The following is a 12491-nucleotide window of genomic DNA, read 5'->3' as shown; positions in this document are numbered from 1 at the left end:
TACATATGCCAGGTAAGGCTCGTCAGGCTCGCAAAACAAAAGAGTTTGAGAACACAAAACAAGGAAGGGAAGCTCAAGAGTTTACCGTTAATGGGAGCGAGGCCCTCATCACCTCCCGGCAGGGTCTTCAATATCTCGTCCAGGTTGAAGTTCATATCTGTATGCACATGTCCAAACAGATTAGTCCCAAAAAGCAACAAATAAGAAATGAGTGCAAGTCAAGAATAATAGGAACCGGTAGAAGCAGCCCACTAGTAGGACGACTCATCCCCACTATCAACATATTCCTCATGGTCAGAACCGATCCTAAGTCAGGTGTGATATGGGGTATATCAACTAGCTATTGGATTTGAGCTTTTAGAGTAGAGGAAGCTTCGACTTGACTATTGAAAAGGCGAATTTGACGATGCCACCAATAGGTATTGAAAGGAAACTGACCTACTGAAGGCCGGGCAAAGAAAAATCGAGATTTCTAACCGCTATCCGAATTCCTGAACTTAGGAAATAGCAAAGGGACCCTAGTGGTAAAAAAGACAAACGCATTACACTATGCTAGTTCATGCATCTCAAAGACATACCTAAAGAAGTCCATGGAAAGCGAAATTCTCCTCCTAAGACAAACATACAAGAAGTACAATGCTTTTCTCCAAGTATTGGGGTTTATTTGACTAGGAGTGAGATGAAATCATTGAAAATCGACATGAAGAAGAGATGAATGGGTAGCTGAAAACCACCATCCATGATATCCTTATACATTGCTATCTCGTGGGGGTCGGACCCTGGGAGCCTCTCTTTGGGACCGGGGGCTCTATACATATAGTCATCGACCCGGTCATACCTAATAAGACATTTCTCTAACTTAAACGAGAAATTGTAAAGGCTATGACTTTTTGGAATTTTAAGGGGCCGACCTCGCCAGCCGGATCCCGCTTGATTTCTAAGTTTTGGTTTAGAGATTTGGTGGAGCCAATACGTCTCTTGGGGAAATTCAAAATAAATTCCTGAGAATCAACTAAAAGGGTTTGGCTATCAGACTCACAAGGAAACCCACCAGACGAAGGGGAGAGGCCGAAGGACTTCGGCTAACGGACCCCAATCAATTGTGCGGACAGGCGATGGGGGGCTGGTCGGTCCACCGACCTCACCGGACTGGTCGGCCGACCAGCCAAACGGACCTTTTTCGAGGTTGACCGGTCCCTCATCATTGTTTTTGTCAGAAGAAGAAGAAGAAGATAGGATAGTTTTGTACATGATTTTACAAAAAATAAAGAAAAAATAGGAGAAAATTACCTTGGAAAAGAGGGAACCTTGGAAGATAGGAAGAGCTAAGGTGTTTGGAGGAAAAGAAAATGGCTCACATGTGAGGGACCACCCCATTTTATAAGCAAAAGGGATTCAAAATTTTGGGGGGAAATATTCCCTCCAAGACCATGCCCATTGGATGGGTGCCAAGTGTACAGTGGAATAGTTGCCCGAACCAAATTGCATTATTCGACTTGTTCACTCGAGCTAATTTTACGTATAAAGGAAGTTATTACTCCTCTGCCCAAAAAATATTGACAAAGAGTAGGGGGCTAATGATATCAATTAACATAAGAAATCGCTTCCAAAGATAGGCAATCATGACACGCCAATGCGAAGTCATCAACCCTTTGGGTGCGTCTACCTCTACAAGTGACCATCAATCCCTCGAGGTGCTCTACCTCTACGCCAGATCATCGATCCCCCCTCCCCCCTTCCCCGAGAGGTCTACCTCTACGAGAGACCGTCGACCTCCTGGGGACACTCTACCTCTACGAGAGATCGTCAACCCCCTGGGGGCGCTCTACCTCTACGAGAGACCAGCGACCGGCATGGAATTAGCTATAAAGTCATCTCAACACTTAGTCTCAAAATCTCTGATGAATTGACAAGGTTAATGTCGGTCACCACGAATACAACCTTCGTGGGATAGTTAAGACCCCCCACTCAGAACGTGGGGATAATAGGAAGGCCAACGTGGGACATGTGGCACCACAGCCACCCGGCTCTCACTCGGCTTCTGATGTCTATAAATACCTCCCAAGGGCGAGACAAGTATGATTTGATTGCATTTTTTTAGCTATTCGAATTCAGAATTTATTTTCTCCTAACACACCTATTGATTCTCACACCGGAGGTAAAACAAGGGAGAAAGTCTCGCCCTCACTTTTCAAGTTGCACGTATCCATCAGAGTAGTGGAAAAACTAAAGGTCGCAAATAGATTCAGGAGACATTACTCTACCACCATTTCACCGTAAATTCACTTTTTTCACACTAAAAATGGAGAATTTTAAAAGATCTCTAAATTTAAAGTTCATATACATTTGTGACATTATCACTTCTCAAAATAGCCAAAATTCGAAAAATGTGCGTTTTGAACTTTTAAAATTGCAATTTAGTCCCAACTTCTGTAAAACTTCAAATGAAACCTAATTGGTTTCTATAGAAATTAATGATCCGATTTTTCACTAATTGAATGAAATTGTCATTTTTCTATACTCAAAAACACATTTTTCAGTTTTAGTTCGTACTTTAGTGCTTGATCAATTGAGAAAATTTCAAATTGACCTAAAACTTTTCAAACTTTACAAGCAATTCACATTACAGACCATGGAAGGATTTGGGAGATTGGCTTGGGCAGCCCCAATCCTATTTGATTTTTATGGCCCAAAAGGTCATTTTTTATATGTGAAAAATAAAATTTTATAGGGAATATTTCTTTTCAATTAGTCCAGCATAAAAAAACTTGTTAGTCAAGCCTTGGCTCTGCAGCAGTCCTTATCTTCACAAATGGTACTCATTCTTTTGGGTTGTACTGTGTGTACACAACGGTGTACACACAGGCTTACACCCCCTCACATGGAGGGGGCCCACATTTAATATAATATTTGTGGGCCCCTCTCCATGTGAAGGGAGTGTAAGGCTGTGTGTACAACACAACATTTTCCCATTCTCTTAGCAATGATTTGACTTGTCCTTCCTCAAATACGTGGGTCCCTCGTTATACCTAGTGATTGAGCTCCATCTTTTTTAGGGCACAACGCTCTTAATTAAAAGTTTCTTTTATGTAGTGGGAACTCAACACAATGAAATCAGCTTCGTTTTCCCATTAACAAAAAATGTCTATAAATTAATAACAGTACTATTAGCTACACCAGACTTTACTATATACACACATATATAGACACTGAAACATTTCATATTTAGAAGCCTACATTCATAAGTTATTCTTCAAAAATATAATTGAAAAATGATAGCGGGGGAAGATGTTTACAAAATAGTGGTGGCCATGGTGCCATTTTACGCAGCACTGGCGTTAGGCTACGACTCCATAAGGTGGTGGTATATGTTTAAACTGGACCATTGTGATGCTATAAACCGCTTCAATTGCTATTTCATAATGCCATTTTTCGTATTCGAGTTCACAGCTCATGTTAATCCTTATAAGATGGATTATCTCTTCCTTGCCGCGGATGTTATAGCTAAAGTCCTCGTTGGCATCGTTTTAGCTTTCTGGCCTAATTTGAGTAGCAAACGGAAGTATGATTGGTCTGTAACATGCTTCTCTTTATCAAGTCTCAATAACACTCTTGTTGTTACGTGTTGTCATACTTGGCCAACCTATGGAGGCCTACGGCCCACTCAATCCGAGTCACGTGGCATTCTAGCGGAAGTGGGCTGTCTGGCCGAGGCCTGTGAAAGTAGTCGAACTCCACATGCCGAGGCCCTGAAGCGGAAGTACTACGTGAGTGGCAGAAGCCTTCGAACCATAGACGAACGTCTTCTACAATCGCTTCTCCCAAGAGATCTTCTACATAAAGATCTCGTTTGAATAATTTATGGAATGTTTATCATGAGTATACATGTCAAGTCTTGTCATTAGCATGGGGGCTCTGCATAAGCAATAAATGCGCAGCAAGCTAGCAAGTCAAGGAATGATGCCTAGGATTGGATGTTTAGATTAAAGAGATGAAGTCACGTGCCACCTCATCCAAGGGTTGCCATTTCACATGTACCACTATAAATACTTCCCTTGTGTAACTTTAAAGGGCTAATGCAAGAATCAATACAAGAAACTACACTTTACTCAACTCTCTCTTTCTTATTATCTTGCAACACAAACGACTTCATACATTTTTAGATATACATTTACAAACATCGATTGGTAATTATTGTACAATTGGATTAAGAACATCCGGCCAAATTTCGAACGTTCTCGTCCCGCGTCGTTGAGCTACTCCCATGTCCCTGATTCATTCGTCCTAGACCATCAACGTGTCTTAGCGTGTAGGGCCTTCGCTCACATGTGCGCGGTTGGATCCAGTATCTGTTGGCAACACTTTTTGGGGTCAACAGATTGGCGCCGTCTGTGGAAAATCATACCATAACCACGAACAATCTTGTGGTGAAAGCTTATTGAAGAGCATTTGAGCACCTCCCTTGAAAAAGGATTTGTTCTTGAAAAAGAAAAAGAGAAAGCCCCACAACTTAGCAAAATCTGAAGAGTCAGACGAAAAGAAAATGAGTTCAAACGAAGACACACCCCCTAGGAGGGTAAGAGAAAACGCGAATATGCCTCCTCCACCCGCTGCCCCCAGCACCTCGGCAAAGACTCCACCACCACCAAAGAAGAGGTGGAATGTGAGCAACGGCACAACTGTCAAGAGAAATGGCTGCCATGGCGGCCAACATGAGAGATATTGCTAGCCAAAACTTGACTATGAAGGAGCTCATGGCCCAAATGCAGGGCCAGTGAGGCTTCCCCATTCCTCCATACGCCCCTCAGGGGCAGTACCAGCAAGAAGACAAAATTCAAAGTCATAGAACTGCCTCGCCGAACTATAGCCGAGGTAGAAGCCCATTGGAAAGGGAAGTGGAAGTTGACGTTTCCTCCAACTACGCTTCTGGCCGACCCACCGAGGTCCCATTGAACCATGATAACTTCCCACCTCCATATGAGCAAGAGTCAAGACATAGGAGGGCAGGCAGTGTATTTGACAGAATTAGCCCCGCAAACCAAGACTTAGGCAACAGCAGACACACGAGCCTTGGACAAAGCCACAGCCTCCACCTCCAATGCCCCTACAGCTGGAAGAAAGGCATGAAAATGTCCCCCGTGTTGCTCCGCCTAGAAATAGGCACCAGAGGAGAAAGGAAGAGGCTAGGAACCATCCCGGAACCTCTCACCAACAACCATGGGAAGAGACCGAGGAATATGATTCAGATGAACAGCAAAGGTCTCGTGACTTGGACGACGATGATGAGAATTTGCCATTCTCGATGGAACTGAGGAGTGCCCAGGTACCAAACCACTATGTAATGCCAAAGATACCAAAGTATGACGAAAGAAGCGACCCAGAGAAGCACCTGAATGCTTATAAAACTCACATGAGCCTAAGGGGCGCCACCTCAGCTCTGAAGTGCAGAGCTTTCCATTTGACACTTTGTGGAGCGGCTGAAATTTGGTATAGCAGGTTACCACCTAAGAGCACAAGAAGCTGGCCCGAGTTCAAGATAACATTCTTGAAAAGGTTCGCGATAAGCAAAGAAGGAGAGGCCCCAATCCAACATCTCCAAGACATGAGACAAGCACATGGGGAGTCCCTAAAGAGTTTCTTATCATGCTTCACAAATGAGATGACATATTGTGTGCAAGTCATCGACCTTGAGGCACTATCCGCATTAAGAGGAGGTTTGAACATGACTACACTATTTTGGAGGGACGTGCAAAATCAAGATCCCTTGACGTATTGTGTGCAAGTCACCAACAACCGTTGCAGGATTTGACCGTGGTCTCCAGCCCTTGGCCTTTCTAAAAATGGGGTGTGGACCTCATAGGCCCCCTACCTAAAGGTAGAGGAGGCGCAAGCTTTGCAATTGTGGTTATCGATTACTTTACAAAATGGGTTGAGGCTGAACCACTGGCAAAAATTACAGAAGCGAACACTTCCAAGATCTTATGGAAGAATATTATATGCCGGTTCAAGATTCCCTACTCAATCGTCTCAGACAATGGTAGACAATTCGACAACAAGAAGGTCAGAGCACTATGCGAAGAACTCGGCATCAAGAAGCATTTCTCCACTCCTCACCATCCACAAGCAAATGGCTAGGTTGATGCTGTCAACAAAACAATCAAACACGTCTTGAAAAGGAAGCTTGATGTATCAAAAGGGGCCTGGGTGGTAAGCTGCCACAAGTACTTTGGGCAATCCGGACCACCACGAGGACCCCAATCGGGGAGACACCTTTCCCCATGGCATACGGTACTGAGGCGATGAGCCCTGTCGAGGTCAGACTCCTGTCCCTAAGATGTTTACATTTTAGTGAGATGACAAACGATGAGCTTCGAAGGCGTGACCTCGACTTCATTGAAGACAGAAGAGATGACTCCCAGTTGAAGCTCGGCACATATCAAAGGAAGATGACGAAGTACTTCAACTCAAAGGTAAAGAAGAGATCATTCAGAATCAACGACTTGGTCCTAAGGAGAGTCTTTCTCTCCTCAAAGGAACCTGGTTTCGGTTCCCTGGGTTCGAACTGGAAAGGCCCATATAAAATCAGAGAAGAGATTTAGCCTGGGACTTACTAGATTGAAGACATGAACGGCAAGGCACAACCCCATCCATGGAACATCGAGCACCTCAGAATCTATTATCAATTAATGTACCACCTCGCTGGACGATCTTTCCCAGCTCATGTAACATTTCTATGGTTCAATAAAATGCAATGATTAAATTAACGTATTGCATTACTATCTCACCTTAGAGGAGAGGCCAGGGTCCCATATCCGGGCCACCTCGCTTGAACTCCGAGGCGTATGCACTTGCCTCCCTTTGGCGAGGCTGAACACTAAGGGGAGAAGCCTCAACATGGCTACACCATCCACCATGTTGAAAAGCGTCATCACCTCGGAGTAAAGGCTAGGGTCCCATCTCCGGGCCACCTCGCTTGAACTCCGAGGCGCATGCAGTTGCCTCCCTTTGGCGAGGCTGAACGCCAAGGGGAAAAGCCTCAACATGACTGCACCATCCGCCATGTTAGGAAGTGTCATCACCTCGGAGTAAAGGCCAGGGTCCCATCTTCAAGCCACCTCGCTTAAACTCTGAGGCGCATGCACTTGCCTCCCTTTGGCGAGGCTGAACGCCAAGGGATGAAGCCTCAACATGGCTGCACTATCCACCATGTTGGGAAGCGTCATCAACTCGGAGTAAAGGCCAGGGTCCCATCTCCGAGCCATCTCGCTTGAACTCCGAGGCGTATGCACTTGCCTCCCTTTGGCGAGGCGTATGCACTTGCCTCCCTAAGATATTATATTGATTTTCAATGGAGATTACAAAAGGAGTGCCTGAGGCCAGTACATCATGAATAACTGAAAAGAAAACTATCCTAAGCCGAAGAAGGTGATGGAGGTGCTTCAGCGGCTGGGACTTCCGCAGCTTGAGCATCAGAGTTTGCTTCTTCTGCCTCTGCTACTTCATCTCCCACCGCTTCACCAGCTGGGGTTTGAGGCACCTCGTCCACAAACTTCGACCTGAGTTGCGACAGGTCCTAATTTGGGTACAACTCCTCTGCCCGCTCCATCACCTCGGCATAAGCAAAGTTCCTCCAGTAAGTACTGAAACTCTTGTACTCCTCGATATTGTGGAAGTTGGCAATGTAGTCTTTCACTGCCTCGTCCCTTGCATTTTGGGCTTCCTCCCTAGCATGGGCTGCCTCATCGACGTACCACTTAATTTGGCCTTCGATGAACTTGTATGCATCTTGGGCCCCTGTCAGCTCCTTGTTAGCATTTTCCAAGGCTTCAGTTGTTACCTTCTGGTAGCCATTGGAAACCTCCACCTTCTTAGTCAAGGAGGCCACCTCGCACTAGGACTCATGTACCTCCCTCCTCAATGCCGCTATCTGAGCCAAAGCAGATTCTAGCTTGGCCTCTTAAGTTTTTGGGCCCTAGCTCCCTTAGCCTCAGCCCCGCTGCCTTCAGCTCCTCTGCAAGGGAGGCAGTTTTCCTCTCTGAGACGGTGGTCCTCATCTGGAAGTCAGTGAAGGCCTCCCTGCATTCCAGTGTAAGGCCAAAAGTCCTAACACTTTGGCTCACAAGAGCCCTTGTCAAGTCCACGGCATCACGGGAGGAGACGTGCAGCTGCCACCGATCCGTCCAAAATTTATAAAAACTCTCAGTAGCACCTCGAATCTCAGGTGGCAAGGCCTCCACCAAAGCTGGGGCCAAAGGCTCCTCCCCTCCGGCAAGGAAGTTCGGAGACTTCCCTTGCACTCGAGCAGGCCTTTGTTTGGCAGCCTCTTCCTAGGCCACCTCAGCTTCTCTTCTTGCAGCCTCCTCCCTGGACTCTTCAGCCTCGACGCGCCTTACCATTTCAATCTTAACCGCTTTCGAGGTGGCTTCCAGTAGCTTTGGCTGCTCGACTTGTTTGCCTTTATGGGACATAGAAGTCCCAAACTTGCCAAACGAGCTGGAGACATGCACCAGCTTCCTCCTCTTTGGTTCCTCAGGGACTTTCTCCTTCCCTCGAGGCTCCTTGGGCTTTTCTAGCCTCTGGGGAGGTCCCCTCTTCGGAAGCCCGTGAGGTGCTGTCCTTGGAGAGACATTCAACTCTACCTCGGACCTCCTTGGCATCACTTGACCTCGGCTTCAGGGACGTCGCCTTCACAGTAGAAGTTGCCCTCAGTATGGACGGCATGTCAGGAGTTGGGTACTTCTTCCTCTTAAACTTATCTACAGAACATAGTGCGTCAGTACCAAAACGAAAACACAAAAATATACAAGTGTGGGAGCTTCATACCCTTGGAGGCCATTAGTTCGAAGTCGAGGAAATAGCGACTTCTGTCAATGAGGTGATCGAAGTGGCGAAACTTCAAAGGTCTCTTGTAAATGTCCTCTATCACTTCAAACTCCTCCCTGCTCAGCTTGAACCTTGTACTGCTATTTGAAAACGAGGCCTCAACAGTTAGAAAAAAAATTAAAGCTGGAAATGGAATGCAAACTACTTAGGCTGGGAGACTCACGAGTTTCGTAGTACTGGGTCAGTACTGTGCAAGACAGGGCTTTGTCTCCCTCCATCGCCTGCCACCTGTCCCTCATCGAAAACCACGACTCCTTTCACCCCTTTATGGAAGAAGGTAGCCCTACCACAAAAGGTGCATGGGCCCCCCAGGGAGTCAAGTAATACCACCCCTTCGACTCCTTACCTATTACCCTAGGCTGGAATAGGGTCATGAAGATGTGGAGAGGCATGTCCTCCCCAAGCGACACTTCTTTCCACATGAAGTACGAGCCAACCGCTGGCTCCACCCATTTGGCAGAACCTGGGTCGGCAACAACATGAAATTCCTCGGCACAGCCCTAAAGAAGGAGTGCAAAGGAAAACGCATACCTGCCTTAAACAAATATTCGCTCACCGCCACGCACCCAGGCCTCGAATAACAGGCTCGCTCATGGGCCTCTGGCACTAACATCTCCACATAATGAGGTACATAGTACCTCTTCCTTATCTTCCCCAACCTCTTAGACGTCATATTCGAATGGACTCTAGATGCCCCCCACTCTACATTATAATCTACTTCCTCCTCGGTCATAGCAATCTACTCAACCTCGGAGTCCCCCCTGTAACTAGACCCCCGACCAAACGACGCGACAGTAACCAACTCCCTACCCGAAGTCAACTCCATCTCAAAAAGCAACTAAGAACACAATAAAAAGAGGATTTTCTGTGAAAAATACCAACTGAAAACTATCAAAAAAGCAGTGAACGGACAGCCTCAATGCTGAAATGTTTAAGTTCTATGAGGAAATCAGATTGCAAGTGCTGGAAAATCTAGAAAAATGGAGTTCTCTCACCTTTTATAAAGGGCCAAGACGAACCCCCACCGTCAGATCGAAGTTCATTCAATCTAAACCCTTTATTTTAAATCAAATTTGAGGCGTAGAATTCAAACGGTTTTTCAAACCTAAGCCTTAGATTTAAGCGTGTTTTCCACACACCTCAGCCAACGCGTCTGCTTCTAGAAGCTCCATCTGTGTTAATAATTACGATTTTAATTCGACGACACCAGGCGCCTTGGAAGTCGCAACGGTTCAGCCACCTTACCTCGAAAACATGCGCAAAACATCAAATCATTGGCACAACTACCAAGGAACAATTATTGTCAATGAACCTCGGCTTCATCTTCAACATTCAGCCATCAAGCCTCGGAGGTTCGATTTCCCAACCACCTCGACTTCATCTTCAACATTCAGCCATCAAGCCTCGTAGGTTAGGTTCCTACCCACCTCGGCTTCATCTTTCACATTCAGTCATCAAGCCTCATAGGTTCGATTTTCCCACCACCTCGGCTTCATCTTCAACATTTAGCCATCAAGCCTCGCAGGTTCGGTTTCCCAACCACCTCAGCTTCATCTTCAACATTCAGCCATCAAGTCTCGCAGATTCGATTTCCCAACCACCTCGGATTCATCTTCAACATTCAGCCATCAAGCCTCGAAGGTTCAGTTTCCCAACCACCTCGACTTCATCCTCAACGTTCACCCATCAAGCCTCACATGTTCAATTCATTAGATCACCTCAGTTTCTTCATCACTCACCCATAACAGCACATTTCTAACTCTAACCATGACATAAATATCTATACTTGGACTTGGGGGACTATTATTTGGGGTTCAAAAAATTCTTTCAATTTTTACACAACCCACTGGCTTTACTTCATTAAAGTCCACGCATTACATAAATGACTATTCTTAAACTTGGGGGACAATTGTTACGTGTTGTCATACTTGACCAACCTACGGGGGCCTACGGTCCACTCAATCCGAGCCACGTGGCATTTTAGCCGAAGTACGCTGTCTGGCTGAGGCCTTCGTGCCGAGGCCCATATACCGAGGCCCTAAAGCGAAAGTACTACGTGAGTGGCAGAAGCCTTCGAACCATAGAGGAACGTCTTCTACAATCGCTTCTCCCAAGAGATCTTCTACATAAAGATCTCGTTTGAATGATTGATGGAACGTTTATCATGAGTGCACATGTCAAGTCTTGTCATTAGCATAGGGGCTCTGCATAAGTAATAAATGCGCAGCAAACTAGCAAGTCAAGGAATGATGCCTAGGATTGGATGTTTGGATTAAAGAGATGAAGCCACGTGCCACCTCATCCAATGGCTGTCATTTCACATGTACCACTATAAATACTTCCCTTGTGTAACTTTAAAGGGCTAATGCAAGAATCAATACAAGAAACCACACTTTGCTCAACTCTCTCTTTCTTATTATCTTGCAACACAAATGAGTTCATACATATTTAGATATACATTTACAAACATCGATTGGTAATTATTGTACAATCGAATTAAGAACATCCCGTCGAATTCTGAACGTTCTCGTCCCGCGTCGTTGAGCTACTCCCACGCCCTTAATTCGTTCGTCCTAGACCGTCCACGTGTCTTAGCGTGTAGAACCTTCGCTCACGTGTGCGCGGGTGGGTCCGGTATCTGTTGACAACACTTTTTGGGGTCAACATTTGTTGTAGGAGTTCCACTATTGAAAGCCATGTATGATCAAATGGGAGCTGATCTTGTTATAAAGTCGTCAGTTATATAGTCTCTCTTTTGGTTCCCTGCTATTTTATTCATGTTGGAATTCAGACGTACGAGGTGTGAAACATCGGCAATCTCAACAGCCCCGGCCTTAGATGACCGGCAAGTAAATTTGTCATGTAAGAATTTTTAATTAAAGATGGGCTTGTATGTGTGAATAATTGTGTATTAAATTATAGGCTATCGAATTCGGTTGAGCCCAATTAAAGTGATCTAATATGGTTTTAGTTTTGGGCTTTAATGTATCCAGTTTAAGTATGAGTTTACATATGTGTAGAGACAGGGCCCAAGTCCTAATTCTATGATGGGCCGAATTAGGTCAAAGGGCATCCTCATATAAATAGGTTATGGTCCCCAGATCACATGTAGATTATTGTTCATTCTCTACTGCATCCCATCACAGAGAGGAAAAGGAGACTGCGTGTAGATTTGGAAGATCATACCGCGAAATCCATATTGCATTAACTATGTCAGATTCAGGTATGCTCCCCCTTTAATTATTATATTTCTTGATGATTTAACATGAAAGATCCGGTATTTTAAAGTATTAAATTATCTAACAAGTGGTATCAGAGCCTGTTCATGTTGAATCATTGAGAATCAAAGATTTTAATTTGGTTCTTGCAATATATTTTGAAATTTTCAGATTTAACAATTTTTGGTTATATATTTTGTTAAATTTGAAAATTTTTGCGGTATAATTCTTGCTATTTTCGTTCGGATTAATTAGTTTTGAAAATTCAGATTTGGAATTCGGAAATTTTAAGATTCAGAAAATATTTAAAAAAAAAAAAATTTTGAATTGGCCGGCGGCGGATCTGCCGCCGGCGTCTGCAGCGGCTGCTGCGTTTTGCAGCAGCGCCTG

The 12491-nt window shown here is 45.0% G+C and overlaps 1 pseudogene; it reads left to right on the top strand.

Moving 5' to 3' along the window:
• The first annotated feature begins 3272 nt into the window (after positions 1–3272).
• LOC111406500 overlaps positions 3273–12491 on the top strand; it is a 15179-nt pseudogene continuing 5960 nt past the window's right edge.

The sequence above is a fragment of the Olea europaea genome, chromosome 12 (genome assembly GCF_002742605.1).
Source record: "Olea europaea var. sylvestris chromosome 12, O_europaea_v1, whole genome shotgun sequence".
NCBI lineage: Eukaryota > Viridiplantae > Streptophyta > Magnoliopsida > Lamiales > Oleaceae > Olea > Olea europaea.
This window is presented reverse-complemented; position numbering and strand designations above follow the sequence as displayed.